The 14,916-nt window shown below is 37.3% G+C and overlaps 1 long non-coding RNA gene across 1 annotated transcript in view; it reads right to left on the bottom strand.

Moving 5' to 3' along the window:
- Positions 1–13,563, bottom strand: part of LOC140620014 (uncharacterized) — a 150,825-nt gene extending 137,262 nt beyond the window's left edge. The window contains exon 1 of the long non-coding RNA XR_012019768.1: positions 13,190–13,563. This is a non-coding gene — a long non-coding RNA (uncharacterized lncRNA). The remainder of the gene's footprint in view (positions 1–13,189) is intronic.
- Positions 13,564–14,916: the final 1,353 nt, after the last annotated feature.

Genomic DNA, 14,916 nt, shown 5'->3' with positions numbered 1-14,916 from the left:
TTGAAACATATAACAAAATGTTCAGAATTTGAACCAACTGATATATGGAGCACAAAGCAAGTTCTAAGCTAGGATCGTAAAACATTATGGGGATTGGAGACTGGAAAATAAAAACAATTTTGGCTGGCCCTATGGGATTCAAGATAGTGGAAGAGAAAGGACCGCATGTAGTAAAGAAGTTCTGAGCCTTGCCAGTGGTCTCAGCAAGTTGGATTTTGTTTGCAATTTTCTCTCTCTCTCTTATTTTATTATAGTTAAGTGACGCTAAAGGCTCTCAGCAGGTAAATGAGGAATCAAGATTAAGTCTAGTGTGAGGTTAAAATAAGGCTGGCTGATAACAGAGTACTTTGGATAATTGGCTTATGCTGAGATAAAGAACAGTTCTCCATCCACCTCCTAACCTACCCCCACAGACACACACTGCTTTCAATAAAGCTTCATGGAAAGGAATTTAGCAGCAAATCCTATGGGCAGTCACAGTAAATGCAACAGGAGTGCAAAGCTCACAGGTTGCTTAAATCCCAGCCTTTTCTTCCTGATGTCTGCCAATGCCACAGAGACCCTAAACGTCAATTGTCTTCCCTGGGGCTGCCTCAGGATTCGCCAGGTGGCGGGCTGTTACTCCCTCCCCTAGGCCAGCTCTTCTGAGGGGCTTATCTAGCAGCCAAGGCAGGGATCCAAGCCCACCCAGGTCTGCTGCACTCTCCCATCTTCAGGTCTGCACTGGGCTCTCTGATTGTTCAATGGGGTCTAGCATAAATAACCTCAATACAGAAGGGGGATTTCTTTCACTTCCGTTTGGAAGTAAGCCGTTTTTTGATTATAAGAGGTGGTTGAATTTACTCACATGGACAACAATGCCACTTTCTTTATTTCTCCAGCAGGTCTTTTGTTCTCAAGGCCTCCATTCCTACTGTGGGTGTATGAGCTGGGGAGGGATTTCAGTCAAGTAAAAACGGCAAGCCAGGTTCTTGCAGTTGAAAGCTATCTCTTCAATTCAAAGTTCAATGCCCAGCCAGGATTTTCTCCTCCCTCCAAAAGCTTTCCTGCCCAAGAAGGGGTGTGGGTAGAGAGGAACTTCCATTCCCTATGGCTCTTCGAGAAAGATTTATAGTCTGGAAATACACTGTCTTCTGCAGCACCAACTGCCTAAACCTCTTGACCTCAGTTCCCACACTCATGCTACTCTAAGCCCAGCCCTCTTGAAAGCCACCTGTTTGCTCTCCTCCCTTGCCTCCCCACAGGGCCTGTGGGGACTTCTGTGTCCCCTGCAAGAAATGTCCAGACCCCTGGCTCCCAGGGGCACTTTCTTTAGCCCATGTACCCAAACAAGTCCTTCGGCCAATGGTGGTTCTCTCTGCATGCCAAGCGAGAGATTCCTCTAAGGGCCTGCCAACCACCCCCCACCAAGGTGACACTGGGGGAGTGAGGGTTGCGTTGCTATACTTCACAGGACCAGCAACAATTGAGTTTGTTTTTCTCACCTCCTTATAGCGGCTTTGGTCCTGAGGGGACAATCAGGATTGGTCCCCATGGTACCCCTGTTTCCCCAGCTTCATTTTTGACCAGTGCTGCTTGGCTATCCACCCCCCACCTTCCCACACTGCCTCTCTCTGTTTAGGGCAATAAAGGTAAATCAGGGAAAGAAAAAAAGATGACCAAGATGGGGGAAATACTTTTGGACATATTTCAGAAATATTTTTCTACTACTTGTCCTATTATTTTATTTTTAATCTTTTAAATCTATGCTTTCCTATTGAACCAAAGGCCAAGTAAGAGTGTTCTCCAGCCTTTGCTTAAGAAATAATTGATGTGGGGATCCCTGGGTAGCGCAGCGGTTTGGCGCCTGCCTTCGGCCCAGGGCGTGATCCTGGAGACCCGGGATCGAATCCCACGTCGGGCTCCCTGCATGGAGCCTGCTTCTCCCTCTGCCTGTGTCTCTGCCTCTCTCTCTCTCTCTCTGTGACTATCATAAATAAATAAAAACTAAAAAAAAAAAAAAAAAAAAGAAAGAAATTATTGATGTGGACGCCTGGGTGGTTCAGTCAGTTTAGGCTCAGACCATGATCTCAGGGTCCTGGGATCAAGCCCCACATGGTCTCCATGCTCAGCACAGGGTCTGCTTGCGTTTCTCTCTCTTTGCCCCTTCCCTACTCCCCCTACCCTCTACCTGCTTACATTTGCATATGCACATTCTCTCTCTCTAAAATAAATAAATAAATCTTTAAATGTATATATATATATATATTTTTTTTTAAGAGGTAACTGATGAAACCCCTTTGTCCTTCCTGCCTCCACCATCTTTTTGCCCTATTTACCCTTTTCCTTATATCAAAGCCCTATTTGGGAAAGCAACCACTTTCTGAGATGACAGACCCAATGATATGCCCAACATACCCTAGCTGATATTTATCAGCATTAATCTGAGTTGGGAATACATACAATTATATATGCAATTTATTCTTTCATCTTCTAACAAAGTATAGAAGTGGAGCTAAAGCATTATTATAGTAAAATAGAATATTTTTCTTTTATTTGAAATGATTTTTAAACCCTAAAAATATAAAACCATGCGTCTATCATGTCATAAGACAAGAACTCTTGTTTATTTTTTCTCTAACTTAATTTTGTTCACTTACTTTTTGTTTAAATATTCAACCCCCACCCCTGCACCACTACACACATACACACACATGCACATAGATTCACACACACACACCTCAAAGGGGCTAATTATGTTATAAAATACTAAAAGTTCAAAATGATTTTTTTCAAAGCAACGTAAGATTGCATGGCTACCAGTTCCTATCCATATTCACTAAAGAAAGGGATACATTTCTATTTCTTTGAAGTATCCATGATGTTTGGCCATTAGCAACATCTACTACAAAATTTTAGTGTCAAGTCTAGATTCTGAAGATTTTAAGGAAATAATTGAACATGACGCAAATGCTTTTTTGGTAGAGCAACAAGAAACATATAGTCCTAGCAGGTGCAATGATTTCATTGTTGCACTCTGGCTGTTGGAGTGATGCATTTGCACAGGGGCAGTATTGAGCCCATGGAAGCAGCACACATCTACTGACTGCACTGTCTGCTCTCTGAGCTGACTGTAAAAGTAGCCAGATTTAAGCATTGCTGTGGTTGAAATTGCAAGTATTTTGAGATTTTTTATCCTTTCATCTAAACAGAAAGGTTCTTCTGTAGGTGGGAGATCAAATGTTATGCTGCAGATGAAGCTAGATAGAGCAGTTGACAATGACCGACATTTTTATGGTGCTTACAGTTAATTTTTGGTGCATTTATACACAGGAGCTCTTGATTTTCAAGATAAAGAAAATAGATTTAAACTGTTTATTCCAAGGTAAGTTTCCTAAACCTCAACATACAAGAAAATATAGACAATAATGGTTTTTACTTATTCAGTTATTAAAACTTTTAAAGTTGAGAAACACACATTCTTTCTAATAGTGTAAATCTAGTTGTGTATTTTAGTCAAGAAGTGAGGAAACCCATGGGAAAATAGAAATATTGTTCTAGCAACTCAACTGTGTCTCTTGTGCCATTTTTGAATCCCCAAGAAAATGCAGTAAGTCAGTTTATATGTGGTTCAGCAAGAAAACAGGCATACAAACAGGTGAAAGCAAAAATGAATCAAACCAAATAACAGCACAAATCCTAAGAAATTGTGAGTCATAGTTAACATTTAAGGGGAAAAAAAAGATATTTATTCAATTCATTATTTGATCTTGAAAGTCTTGAAACAAACATTTTAAAATTTCACTTGGGTTCCAGGTGACAAAAAGGGAAGCTGAAAAAAAGAAGTTGCATAACTAAATATTTCTTCCTAGAAGCCAATGGAAATCTTAAGTTTTCAACCTAAAAATTCTTGGCTAATGTTCTGAAAAACCCAGGCTGTTGAGTATGGTGATAGCTCTCTGTCTTCCATAGGAAGCAACAGGGTTCATTCACATAAAATGACTTACCCTACCTAGCTTTCCATCATCTGATGAATCAGTTATGATCTGAACATTTGTCGAAAGTTCAAGCACATTGGACAAGAAATGTGTGGTACACTGTCATGCAGGAATGTCTACCAGTGAGATAAGGACTTTCACATTTTGCCTGAAAGCTGACCAGGATTGACACATAACAGATTCATATCTAACGAATATGCATAAGGAGTTCCTAGGAGCTGGGAGACCCTGATTTTCAGTGACCTGACAAAAGCCATGTATGGAGCTCTCTTCTCCCTCTCCTCCCTCATGCCCCCTCTTCCTCTTTCTTTTTCATTTTTCCCTAATCCTATGTGTGTCCTCCACCATCATCTTAATTTTCTTCTTATCTTAAAGTAAATGAATGAACAGAAACTCATTTATCCTCCTTCTGAAGCAGATAAAAGGAGAAAGTGGGAAGGAATTATCTTCCTTCTACTTACTAGTTTTGTTTTGTTTTTTTTCCTTCCCTTCTCTTTAGCCCTCTGGTTCTCTCTGATTTGGCTCTATGGTAACTTGCAGTCAAAAACAGAGAGGAGGAAGGAGGGGCTGGAGGCAGGAACTTTTGGTGTAACTTTCTCAGAGAGTGCCCTCCTAAATGGCTCCCATGTTTTAGCAAGCTGAAATGTCATTGTAACAGGTAACGTTGACACCCTGCCCCATTTCTAACCCCCTTCCACAGTTTCCCTAAAGCTGCAGGGCATGTTTCTAGCATGTTGATGGCTTTCCACTTCAAGTTTGGAGGGTATTTTCTCTGGCCAAGGGCTTCTACTGATGCCATATCAAGTAACCAACCTGTTTGGTGGTGATAGTGGTCAGAGGAGAGAGTAATGCCCACTGAGAGTCCTCTCCATCTTCTAGGGTTTGATTCTGAGGGAAGTTCTACAGGTTTCTAGACGATCCCTGGTAGACTGAATCCCAGTTTTCCCTGGGTAATAACCAGCTTGTTCATGCACAGTTTATTGAAATTTCTCTTTTATACGTTCCCTGCTTCCTTTTTTTATAAGGAAGAAAATTAGGGTCATCTCCTATCTGTGCCCAGGACCTTTGATAAGGGTCTTCCCTAGGAGGAACCCAGATTGAGATGTTCACTATACCACTTATCACTGAAGATAAAGAGGCTTGGAAACATTTTATTACAAACAAAATCCACATTGCACTGTTATGTGTATTTTAGTGGAATTTCCTAATAGTTTGTCACATTTTGATAGTGCTTTACAATCACCTACAAGCCTTCAGACCCATTATTTAATTTGGTCCTTAGAGGTTAGTAGTACATGCAAGGATTATTTATATTTTCCATATGAACAAACAGGCTCAGAGAGGGTTAATGACCTGCTTAAAATCACCGAGAAGATACGGAAAGAAAATCCAAGTTTCCTTTTACTGCTTGACCATATATGTGAAATGCTCTTCTATAGTTAGGCCATTTGTCTCTATTGTCAAATTTATGGAAAGAAAATTTTACTAACGTTAATTCATTTGTACTGGAGTCATATTAGGTTTCTAGTTGTAGGCCTCCGAGTGGGAATACATTTGTTTCCTGCTTTTCTCAGTGGGGAATATAAATGTGCCATTTAATTTCGCAAATTACAGCTGTGATCCATGCTTAAGTACATCAAGCAAGTGATATAATCCAAAGGTGAGTGATATAATCCCTGGAAATAGCTCATTAATTGGGAAACTCTGTAATGTAGTTGTGTGATGACTCTTTTCTCCCTTGTTCCCAAAGCAACCCTGTAGGAGGGATGGGGATGGGGGTGGATTGAGTGGGAGTCAGAGAGAAAAGATGAATTATGTTTAGCAAAAAAGCAAATCTTGGGTGATTCATTTCAGATTGCCTATGAAGACTGTCAGCTCACAAGAAAGCCTATTCTCCTAAGACTTCCCGACCCACTCTGCAGGATATTAAAGGAAAAATTCCTCCAAGATAAACACTTCATCTTTGAATAAAGCATTGTGCTTATCTTACTGAAAAGACTAATTCATCAGGTCTGCATTGTTTAATGCTAAGGCCTCAAGTTAAAACTACAGTGAAATTTTCAGTACTTTCCTAAACAATTGGGAGATAAAATTCGATGTGTGGCTAGGATAGATGGTCATATTGCTGACATTCTGAACATATCAGTGTATATAGCATGCTAGAATTCATCCCTCACTTTAAATGAGTGTAAAGCTCAACTAAATTACTTACTTTTTTGGGAAACATTTATTTATTTATTTATTTTGGAGAGAGAGAGAGAGAGAATGTAGAGGGGCAGAGAGAAGCAGATCTTCCCTAAGCACAGAGCCTGACAGAGGACTTAATCCCAGGACCCCAAGATCATGACCTGAGCTGAAATCAAGAGTCGGACGCTTAACCAACTGAACCACCCAGGCGCCCCTAAATTCCTTATATTTTTATAAAATTCTCTATTTTAAGGATAGCTACAGAAACCTCTGAGAATAAATGAATAGCATCGCTGTTGACAACATTTCCAAATTGAAGTTGAGTTTTATTCTGAAACCTCCCGCATATTTAATTTCTGGTTTGATTTAAGGCACAGTTTGGTTTTTGTAGGGAGGAGTTATGATGTAAACTACAATGAATGTAAAACTATATTTAAAATCTGCTTCAAAAAAAGAGCAAAACTCAAATACAAATCTTTCTAGGATAAATTCATCTTTATCTGCCACGGGTCTTGAGGACTACTTGTATTTTTTTTTAAGCAAAAGAATTTACTAGTATTATTTTTAAAGGTTTTTAAAAATTGAGATATAATTGATACACAACATTATATTAGTTTCAAGTGTACAACTTCATGATTTCATATTTATAGATATTACAAAATAATCACCAATAGGTCTAGTTAAGATCCATCAGCAATATGCAGTTACACTTTGTTTTGTTTTGGTTTTTTGCAATGAGAACTTTTAAGATCTACTCTCTTGGCAATATTCAAGTATGCAATACAGCAAGATTCACTATAGTCATGCCCAGGACTTATTTATTTTAGAATTGGAATACTTGTATCTTTTGTCTCTTACTTCATATCTAAAATTACTATCAAATCAGGAGTAGCTCCTCTTTTTACTTCTCAGCATTGATTCCAAAGGATCTCACTTTATTTTCAAGTGACTATGCTCGTGGAAAATAATGAAAAACCACAGTTGTCACTTTCTAGCCCGGGCTGACTTTTGATACCAACACGTCCCTAAAATGTGGTGAATTGGCATAAGCATACAGATGATTCAAACGCTTCCACTGACACAAGGCAGCAATTGAGTCCAACATGTCCTTTCAATTTTACTAATCCAGATAATTGCTTAATTTTTAAAATTAATTTTGCGTGGCTAGAAGTAACCCTCTTAAAGAAAACATTCTCTTTCAACTCTTGTATATGCTTTGGCTAAATGATATATTTTTTTTTCATGATCTAAGTATAGATTGTATAAATTCCATTTTAAAGGAAGAGGATTCTAAAATCTAAGCTGCTGGTTTTGGAGTTAATTTCACTTTTATATATACAGCATTTCATTCTGAACTTTGGGTGTGGGAATTTTCAGCCTGAACTAGACCTAAATTTTATCATTAACACAGAGAAAAATGTCGGGCTACTTTTTTTTTTAAGTTTGTTTTTTGTTTTTGTTTTGTTTTCTTTTGCTTTGCTTTTGCTGTTTGTCTTGGGTTCGTAATATGGAGAAGGTCATAACATTCTGGAATTTTGATTTCTTTCATTTAGAAAAAAAGATTAGTTTGAAAGAGGTTTTTATTTCTGGGAAACATAAAGGAGAAAGGAATGTTTTAATGGAAACTTTCCAACCTCCTCTTCTTTTAATCCAGAGTCAGGAAACAGTACTAAAAATAGGATCACAGTTGACACGCACGGTTGTGTAGGAGTACGAAAACTGAACCAAACTTGGACAGAGAACTTCATGAAAGTCAATGTGGAAAATATATTTTTCTCCAGATGACGAAAGGGGAGGCTTTGCCCTCAGATTGGTAATTAACTTAAAAATTAAGTAAGTACTTTTTTTCCTGATGTTTTCTTCCACTCAGAAAATTTAAATAAACCTTGTAGGGATAAGTTGCTTTTGATATCGATGAGTAGAACTCTTTGAAATTTTAACTTTGAGGGGTCGGATGAAGGTTAGCATTATTCCCTGCAATTTTCTCTCTACGCTTTTTACTAGCTGTGAGACCTTGGCTTAGCAATGTTTTCATTCACTCGCAATATTTTCATAGGATCCAATTTCATTTCTAATAGTACCTGTTTAACTTAAGCTTCAGAAAAATCCCACTTCTGTGTTTGTAACTGATAGATTATTCATTTAAAAAAAAAAAGGAGAAAATTTAAATTTCATCTTCTGACAAGTCAAAAGCCTTGGAACAAAAAGAATTAACATTTATTTGCCAGCATAAATGCAAATGTCTCCAAGGACTTCTCCTTTTGAGAAAATACATTTCCATCAATCTGACTGTTCTGCTAAGTAAGGAGTGAGTTCTTTTATCTTTTATTCTCTTCTGAGTTTGATTTCTTAGAAGAGTTACTGGAGAGAGAAGGCCATCAATTTGTGTGCCCTGGTATCTGCACCCTAATGATGAAACCACTTTCTTAGTGCTTAGGTCTCATACCCATTAGCTAAATTTTAGAAGACAGCAAAGCTTTGCATTGTCTGGTATATGGAAAGCAACTTTTCCAATTGGGAGTATCGCTTTGAATTTTGTGCCAGTGTTTTCACTGACTACCGTGTGATGCCAGGCAATAATTTATTTTCTCCATTTCTTTATCTATTATGTGGGGGGGGGGAGGGCAGGGGAAAAGATGAGTTCTAATGTCCGTGGTGCCCCTCATCCCCAATAACCACTGCTCCACAGTGACATTGTCACAGACAGAAAAGTCAGTGTTCACGCAATCCATGGGCATTGCTCTGAGATTCTTTAGCATTTTTCAAATAAAGACAGACATTGAGTTCTATATTCAAATTGAATGTGAGAAACGTTAGCAATGACTTATCAGACCGTGTTATTTTTTTCCATCTTATTGGTTGGCTATTTAGAAAAAAAAGAATGAACATAATAGGATCCAAGTCACCTTTACCCTTGAATCCAAACAATTGCTTCAAAAACAACTGTAGCAGGGGGAGCTTTTTGGAGGCAGCAACCAAGATCATAAAAATGAGAGAGGCAAAGACAAAACTAGAGAAAGTTTCTTAAACAAGACACAGTCACAGAGAAAAGACTAGTAATTGTTCCAACATTAAAAATAAAAACTGTTGTATGACAAAAGCCATCAGAACAAACTTAAAAGACCAAAGAAAAATAGGAAGGTTTTTGCAATAAATGCAACCCTATGAATTAAAAATATATGTGTGTATGTCTGCATATATATATAATTTAAACAAATGCATAGAGAAAAATGAGTAGTAAATTATATTTGAAAAGTAATTTGAAAATATGAGGCACATAGTCATTAAATATAGAAAAAATGCCCAACATTTTAACCAAATAATTGCAAAATTGTATTTCAGAGAGAACATCTTTCACCTATTAGATTGACAGATTTTAGAAAGAATGGTCATACTCAGAATAGCTATTGATGTGGAAAGACAAACTCTTGGTGGTACTTGAAATTGGTACAATATTTCTGGAGGTCATTTAGAAAAATATATGTTATTTACTTTAATAAATTCTTACATACATTATCAAATTTAAAATATATATAGGCTATAATATAGAATATTCATAAGAAAAAAGAAAGATAAATTAGGCATATTTATTTGCTGTGATCAGACAGATGAAAGACTGAAGCCCTCTAGGCCAAAAGGAGGTGACCAGTTCTCACTGGGTTTTAGTTTATTTATTTTATTTATTTATTTTATTTATTTATTTTTTTTATTTATTTATGATAGTCACAGAGAGAGAGAGAGAGGCAGAGACACAGGCAGAGGGAGAAGCAGGCTCCATGCACCGGGAGCCCGATGTGGGATTCGATCCTGGGTCTCCAGGATCGTGCCCTGGGCCAAAAGCAGGCGCCAAACCGCTGCGCCACCCAGGGATCCCTTTCACTGGGTTTTAAAAAGTTGTTTACTTAAATTTTTTTTCTTCATATATTTTGTAACTTTCCTACAATAAATTTGCATTCTTTATGAAATAGAGAAAATAAAATCAATCTAATAAAAGATGCTCAAAGATGAAAAATGAAGTTAAAAAAAGAAAAATGATCTTAGTGTTTATACCATTTATCATGGTAATGCCACTTCTAATAACTTTCATAAAAAATAATAAGAATGTGGAAAACATTTTAGGTGATGATGTTTATTACGTTGTTATTTCAAATAGAGGAAATCTGGAAAACTTAAATGCCTTGTGAGAAATGGTTTACCTAGTAAACCATGGTACCTCCATGCAATGGAATTATTACTCTTTTCTTTTTTAACATTTCATTTATTTATTTAAGGGAAAAGAGAGAATAAGCATGAGCAGAGGTGGGAGTGGGGCAGGGGGAGAGGTAAAGGGGCAGAGGGAGAGGCATACTCCCCCCTGAGCACGGAGCCTGATGTGAGACTCCATCCCAGAACCCTGGGATCATGACCTGAGCCAAAGGCAGATGCTTAACAGACTGAGCCACCCAGAGGCCCCTTACTTTCATTAAAAAATGAAAGTAAGAAGAGAATACTATTCTCTTATTCATATTCATAGAAGAGAATACTAATACTTCATGGAGTGAGTGGAACATGGTAAGATTCCCAGTTATGAACAACAAAAGGCATTTACACAGACACAAAGGGAAAAATGATGGGGTAAATACACACAGAGTCCACAGCCCACCACAGCCAACATGTGTACACACCTGCCAGCTGCCCACTGAATACACATATATTCTCACAGACCAAAATGTTCATAGGGTTTATGCCTGCGTGGTAGGGAATATAAGTAATTTTGATTTCCTTCTCTATGTCTGCTTGTATTTTCTAAATTCTCTACATTGAGTAATTATCACTATTTTAAAACACCCACGACCACATTTAAATGCCCTTAATTCTTTTCTTTTTTCTTTTCTTTTCTTTTCTTTTCTTTTCTTTTCTTTTCTTTTCTTTTCTTTTCTTTTCTTTCTTTTCTTTTCTTTTCTTTTCTTTTCTTTTTTTTCTTTCTTTCTTTCTTTCTTTCTTTTCTTTTCTTTCTTTTCTTTTCTTTCTTTTCTTTTTTAAGATTTTATTTATTCACTTGACATGGAGAGAGCACAAACAGGAGGAGTGGCAGGTGGAGGGAGACAGAGAAGCAGGATCCCCACTGAGCAGGGAGCCCAATGTGGGACCCCATCCCAGGACCCTGGGATCATGACCTGAGCCAAAGGCAGACACTTAACCACTGAGCCACCCAGGTGCCCCAATGCTCTTAATTCTTGACATAGAAATTATGCAAGTGTATACTTCTATTACGCCAAAGCCAAAATGTCATTTTTCATTTGTAACGGATGGAATACTTTCAACCATTTTTTATCTCTAAAGCAAATAGCTACCAAAAAACCCTTTTAATTAGATAAATAACATACAAAATTGGAAAATGTGAAGAGAAAAAGAATTACTCATGTTTCACTCCCAATCGAGGAACAAATAAACATTCGTTCACTCCCTTCTTTCTCAAACACAATTTCTTTCTGTGTTAGGATTTTTAAAAATCGGAGGTTAAGAATGAAAGTAGTGATTTTCAACAAAATCGCTTCAGAAATTTAAAATATGTTTGATTTGTAGCATTTTATGTAAAAGTATGAATTGTTACTACATGACATAGGAAAGTAGATTCATAATTTTCTAAAATTTACCGTTTAATTTAACCAAGCAATTTTGTAAGTAGGTTTAAAGAAATAAAGTTTTAAGCTCATATTTAATATTGGATATTTATAGATTCCTAAATAAATGCTTTATTAAGAATAACACAAAAGGACATGCACAGACTTGTCACCTTTGCACTTTGCATCCGGGAATGCAAGCATGCACTGTGGTCATCAAACGACTAGCAAGGATCTAGGTAAAGGTCATATGTAAAGAAAGAACAATATTTCCTTTTTAAAATAATTTTGGATGGCTCTAAGGAGAAATAGGAACAGATATTTGCCCTATGTTTAGTATTAAATGAAAAACAGTACACATAATTGAATATATGTTTTAAAAAAATTTCCCACAACAGAGCACGTCTCCTTCCGCTGTTGAGCATATAGGGAATTTTTATTTTTCATTTCATATATTTCTCAAATTGTCTGTCATAGTAGTTTTAAAATAAAAAACTCTTTATTTTGTCTCTCCTGTTTCAAACTTTTAAGTTAGAGAAAATCACTACCTTCCATAAGATGTCCTTTGTATTTTTAAAGTTGTCTCATGAATTGTATCCAGGTGTCCATTCTATTTGACTAAGAATTCTCTTTGGGTACAGGATTGTTTATTTTATCAACTGTGTGTATGCATGTCACTTTCAGAACACAAAGTTGTTGGGTTATTTTTTAAGATTTTATTTATTTATTCATGAGAGACCCAGAGAGAGAGGCAGAGACATAGGTAGAGAGAGAAGCAGCTCCCTGCAGCAGACCCAATGCTGGACTTGATCCCAAGACACTGAGATCAGGAGGAGCCAAAGACATATGCTAAACCACTGAACCACCCAGGTGTCCCCAAAATATGCATATCTCTCTTTTTTTTTTTTTTTTTTTTTGAGAGGGAGACAGTGGAGAGAGGCAAGGGGAGAGAAAGAATCTCAAGCAGGTTCATCCAGTGTGAAGCCGGAGGCCGGGCTCAATCTTGTGACCTGAGATCATGACCTGAGCCAAAATCAAGAGCTGGACACTTAACCAACTGAGACACCCAGGTGCCCCCTCCCTTCTTTTTTATAATTTGGCCATTACCCTGGCAAATTCTAGGTAGCGATCTAAGTGCAATTTCTACTTTTTCCAATTTGTTTTTGATTTTTGTTCTGCATGGTGTTTCTTTAAACCTTTCCCCCTCTTTGAAAGAAGCTGGGGCTTCATAATCCTGTAAAATCATAGCTCCAAATACATAGAAGTTATCTTGTAAACTCTCTATAGGTATTTTAATTGACCTACATTATTACTTCTAATTTTGTAAAAAATGTCTAACTGGTATGAAATCTTAATATAGACAATGTAAAATTCTCTAAAAGATTTTAATATAACAATTCAGTTTTATGTAAAATAACTTACTGTATTAATGTAGTCCATCCTGCATCCTTGATGGGACAGTTACTCTCCAGCATACCTGCGCTCCTGCATTTCATGTGTCCAGGTGGGTTTGTCAAGTGGATATCCATCACCATGTACTTTCGATTTTCTTAGAGCTTTTGTATTTATCTCCGGACTTTCATTTTGTAAGCATTATATACACTTGTCTAAATTGACTGAATACTCCAGGGTATTTATTTCATCATCCTTCTGACCCATAGTGGACAAAGACTGAAGTGTGATCTTGACTTCATGGCACAATTGACTGACCCAGCCCCAGGAAACTGCTCTCCTTGGCTTCCCAGTCTTGTCTTGAAAAATGTTGAAGACAGAAGCTACCGAGTGACTCAGATATTTCACAACCTAGGAGCCATTCCAAAACATGTTAAGCATTTCATGACAATCTGTATGGGTGACTTAAAAATATATTGTTACAGTTAAAAGTATACCAATGGAATATTACTCAGGTATCAGAACGGATGAATACTTACTATTTGCATCGACATGGATGGAACTGGAGGGTATCATGCTGAGTGAAGTAAGTCATTTGGAGAAAGACATTATCATATGGTTTCACTCACATGTGGAATATAAAAAACAGAGCAGTGGATCAAAGGGAAGGGGGGGAACTGAATGGGAAGTCATCGGAGAGGGAGACAAACCATTAAAGACTCTTAGCTCTAGGGAACAAACTGAGGGTTGCTGGAGGGGAGGTTAAATGGGGGGATGGAGTGATTGGGTGATGGGCATTAAAGTGGGCACATGATGTGATGAGCACTGGAAATTACACGCAACTGATAAATTACTGAACGCTAAAAAAATAAATAAAAGTTTATACAGTATACTTAGCATTTCAGAGTTGTGGGAAGCTGGGAGGGGAAAGGAACTGCCATCAGCTTTCCAGGAATGGTTTTGCAAGGGGAACTAAGAGTCTACTGATCTCTAGAGATAAGATCATGCCTTGCATTTGCATACTGCTTTGTATTTCCAAATATACCATTTCAGTTTGACTTTCCTACCTGCCTATTTGAATCAGAAGAACTGATATTATTTTCAATAAACTAAAAATATTGTAGCAAGAGAGATTTTGATCCTAAATAAGAGTAGAGGCATCGCCTGTTTTGTTCATGTTATATTCTCTATACCTGGGACAGCTCTTGGCACATATGAAATTGCCCATGTGTATCTGTTGGATGAATGAACCATAGGAAAAGTGGTTCAAGGCTAGCATACCCTGCCTCCACCCACCCAAGGACTTGGGTTCTTGACTCAGAGTTTTTTTTCCTTTTACCAGTAATCTTATTTCTCAGAATGACAGATTAAACAACTAACAAAAGGTATTCAGAAATAATTTTCTGTGTTATGCAAACTTCTATTGAAAAAATGTCCAGTCCTCTGTATGTGTGGAATCAGCTATGTGTAGATAACGTGGTTATTAATACTCCAAGCATATGTTTTATTAAAATCTGCTGATATCCATAGATTCAGTTATGTCAAAGCAGGGTTATGGAAACCACAAGTGAAGTAAAGATCCCATGTCTGAGGGATGGACATAAAAAGCTAGTTATGAGCCCTTATTTACTGAATACCATCCCTGAAAACAAATCAATGATCAAATAAGGAAAACATGTATGCAATCAAAGCTATGTATCTAGCTCACATTGACCTAATCACTGCTGATTTATCAGTTTATTTATACTCTAAAAAGT

Source organism: Canis lupus, chromosome 28 (assembly GCF_048164855.1).
Source record: "Canis lupus baileyi chromosome 28, mCanLup2.hap1, whole genome shotgun sequence".
NCBI classification, from domain to species: domain Eukaryota; kingdom Metazoa; phylum Chordata; class Mammalia; order Carnivora; family Canidae; genus Canis; species Canis lupus.
Note: the sequence above shows the minus strand (reverse complement) of the source record. Positions and strands in the feature narration are given on the sequence as shown.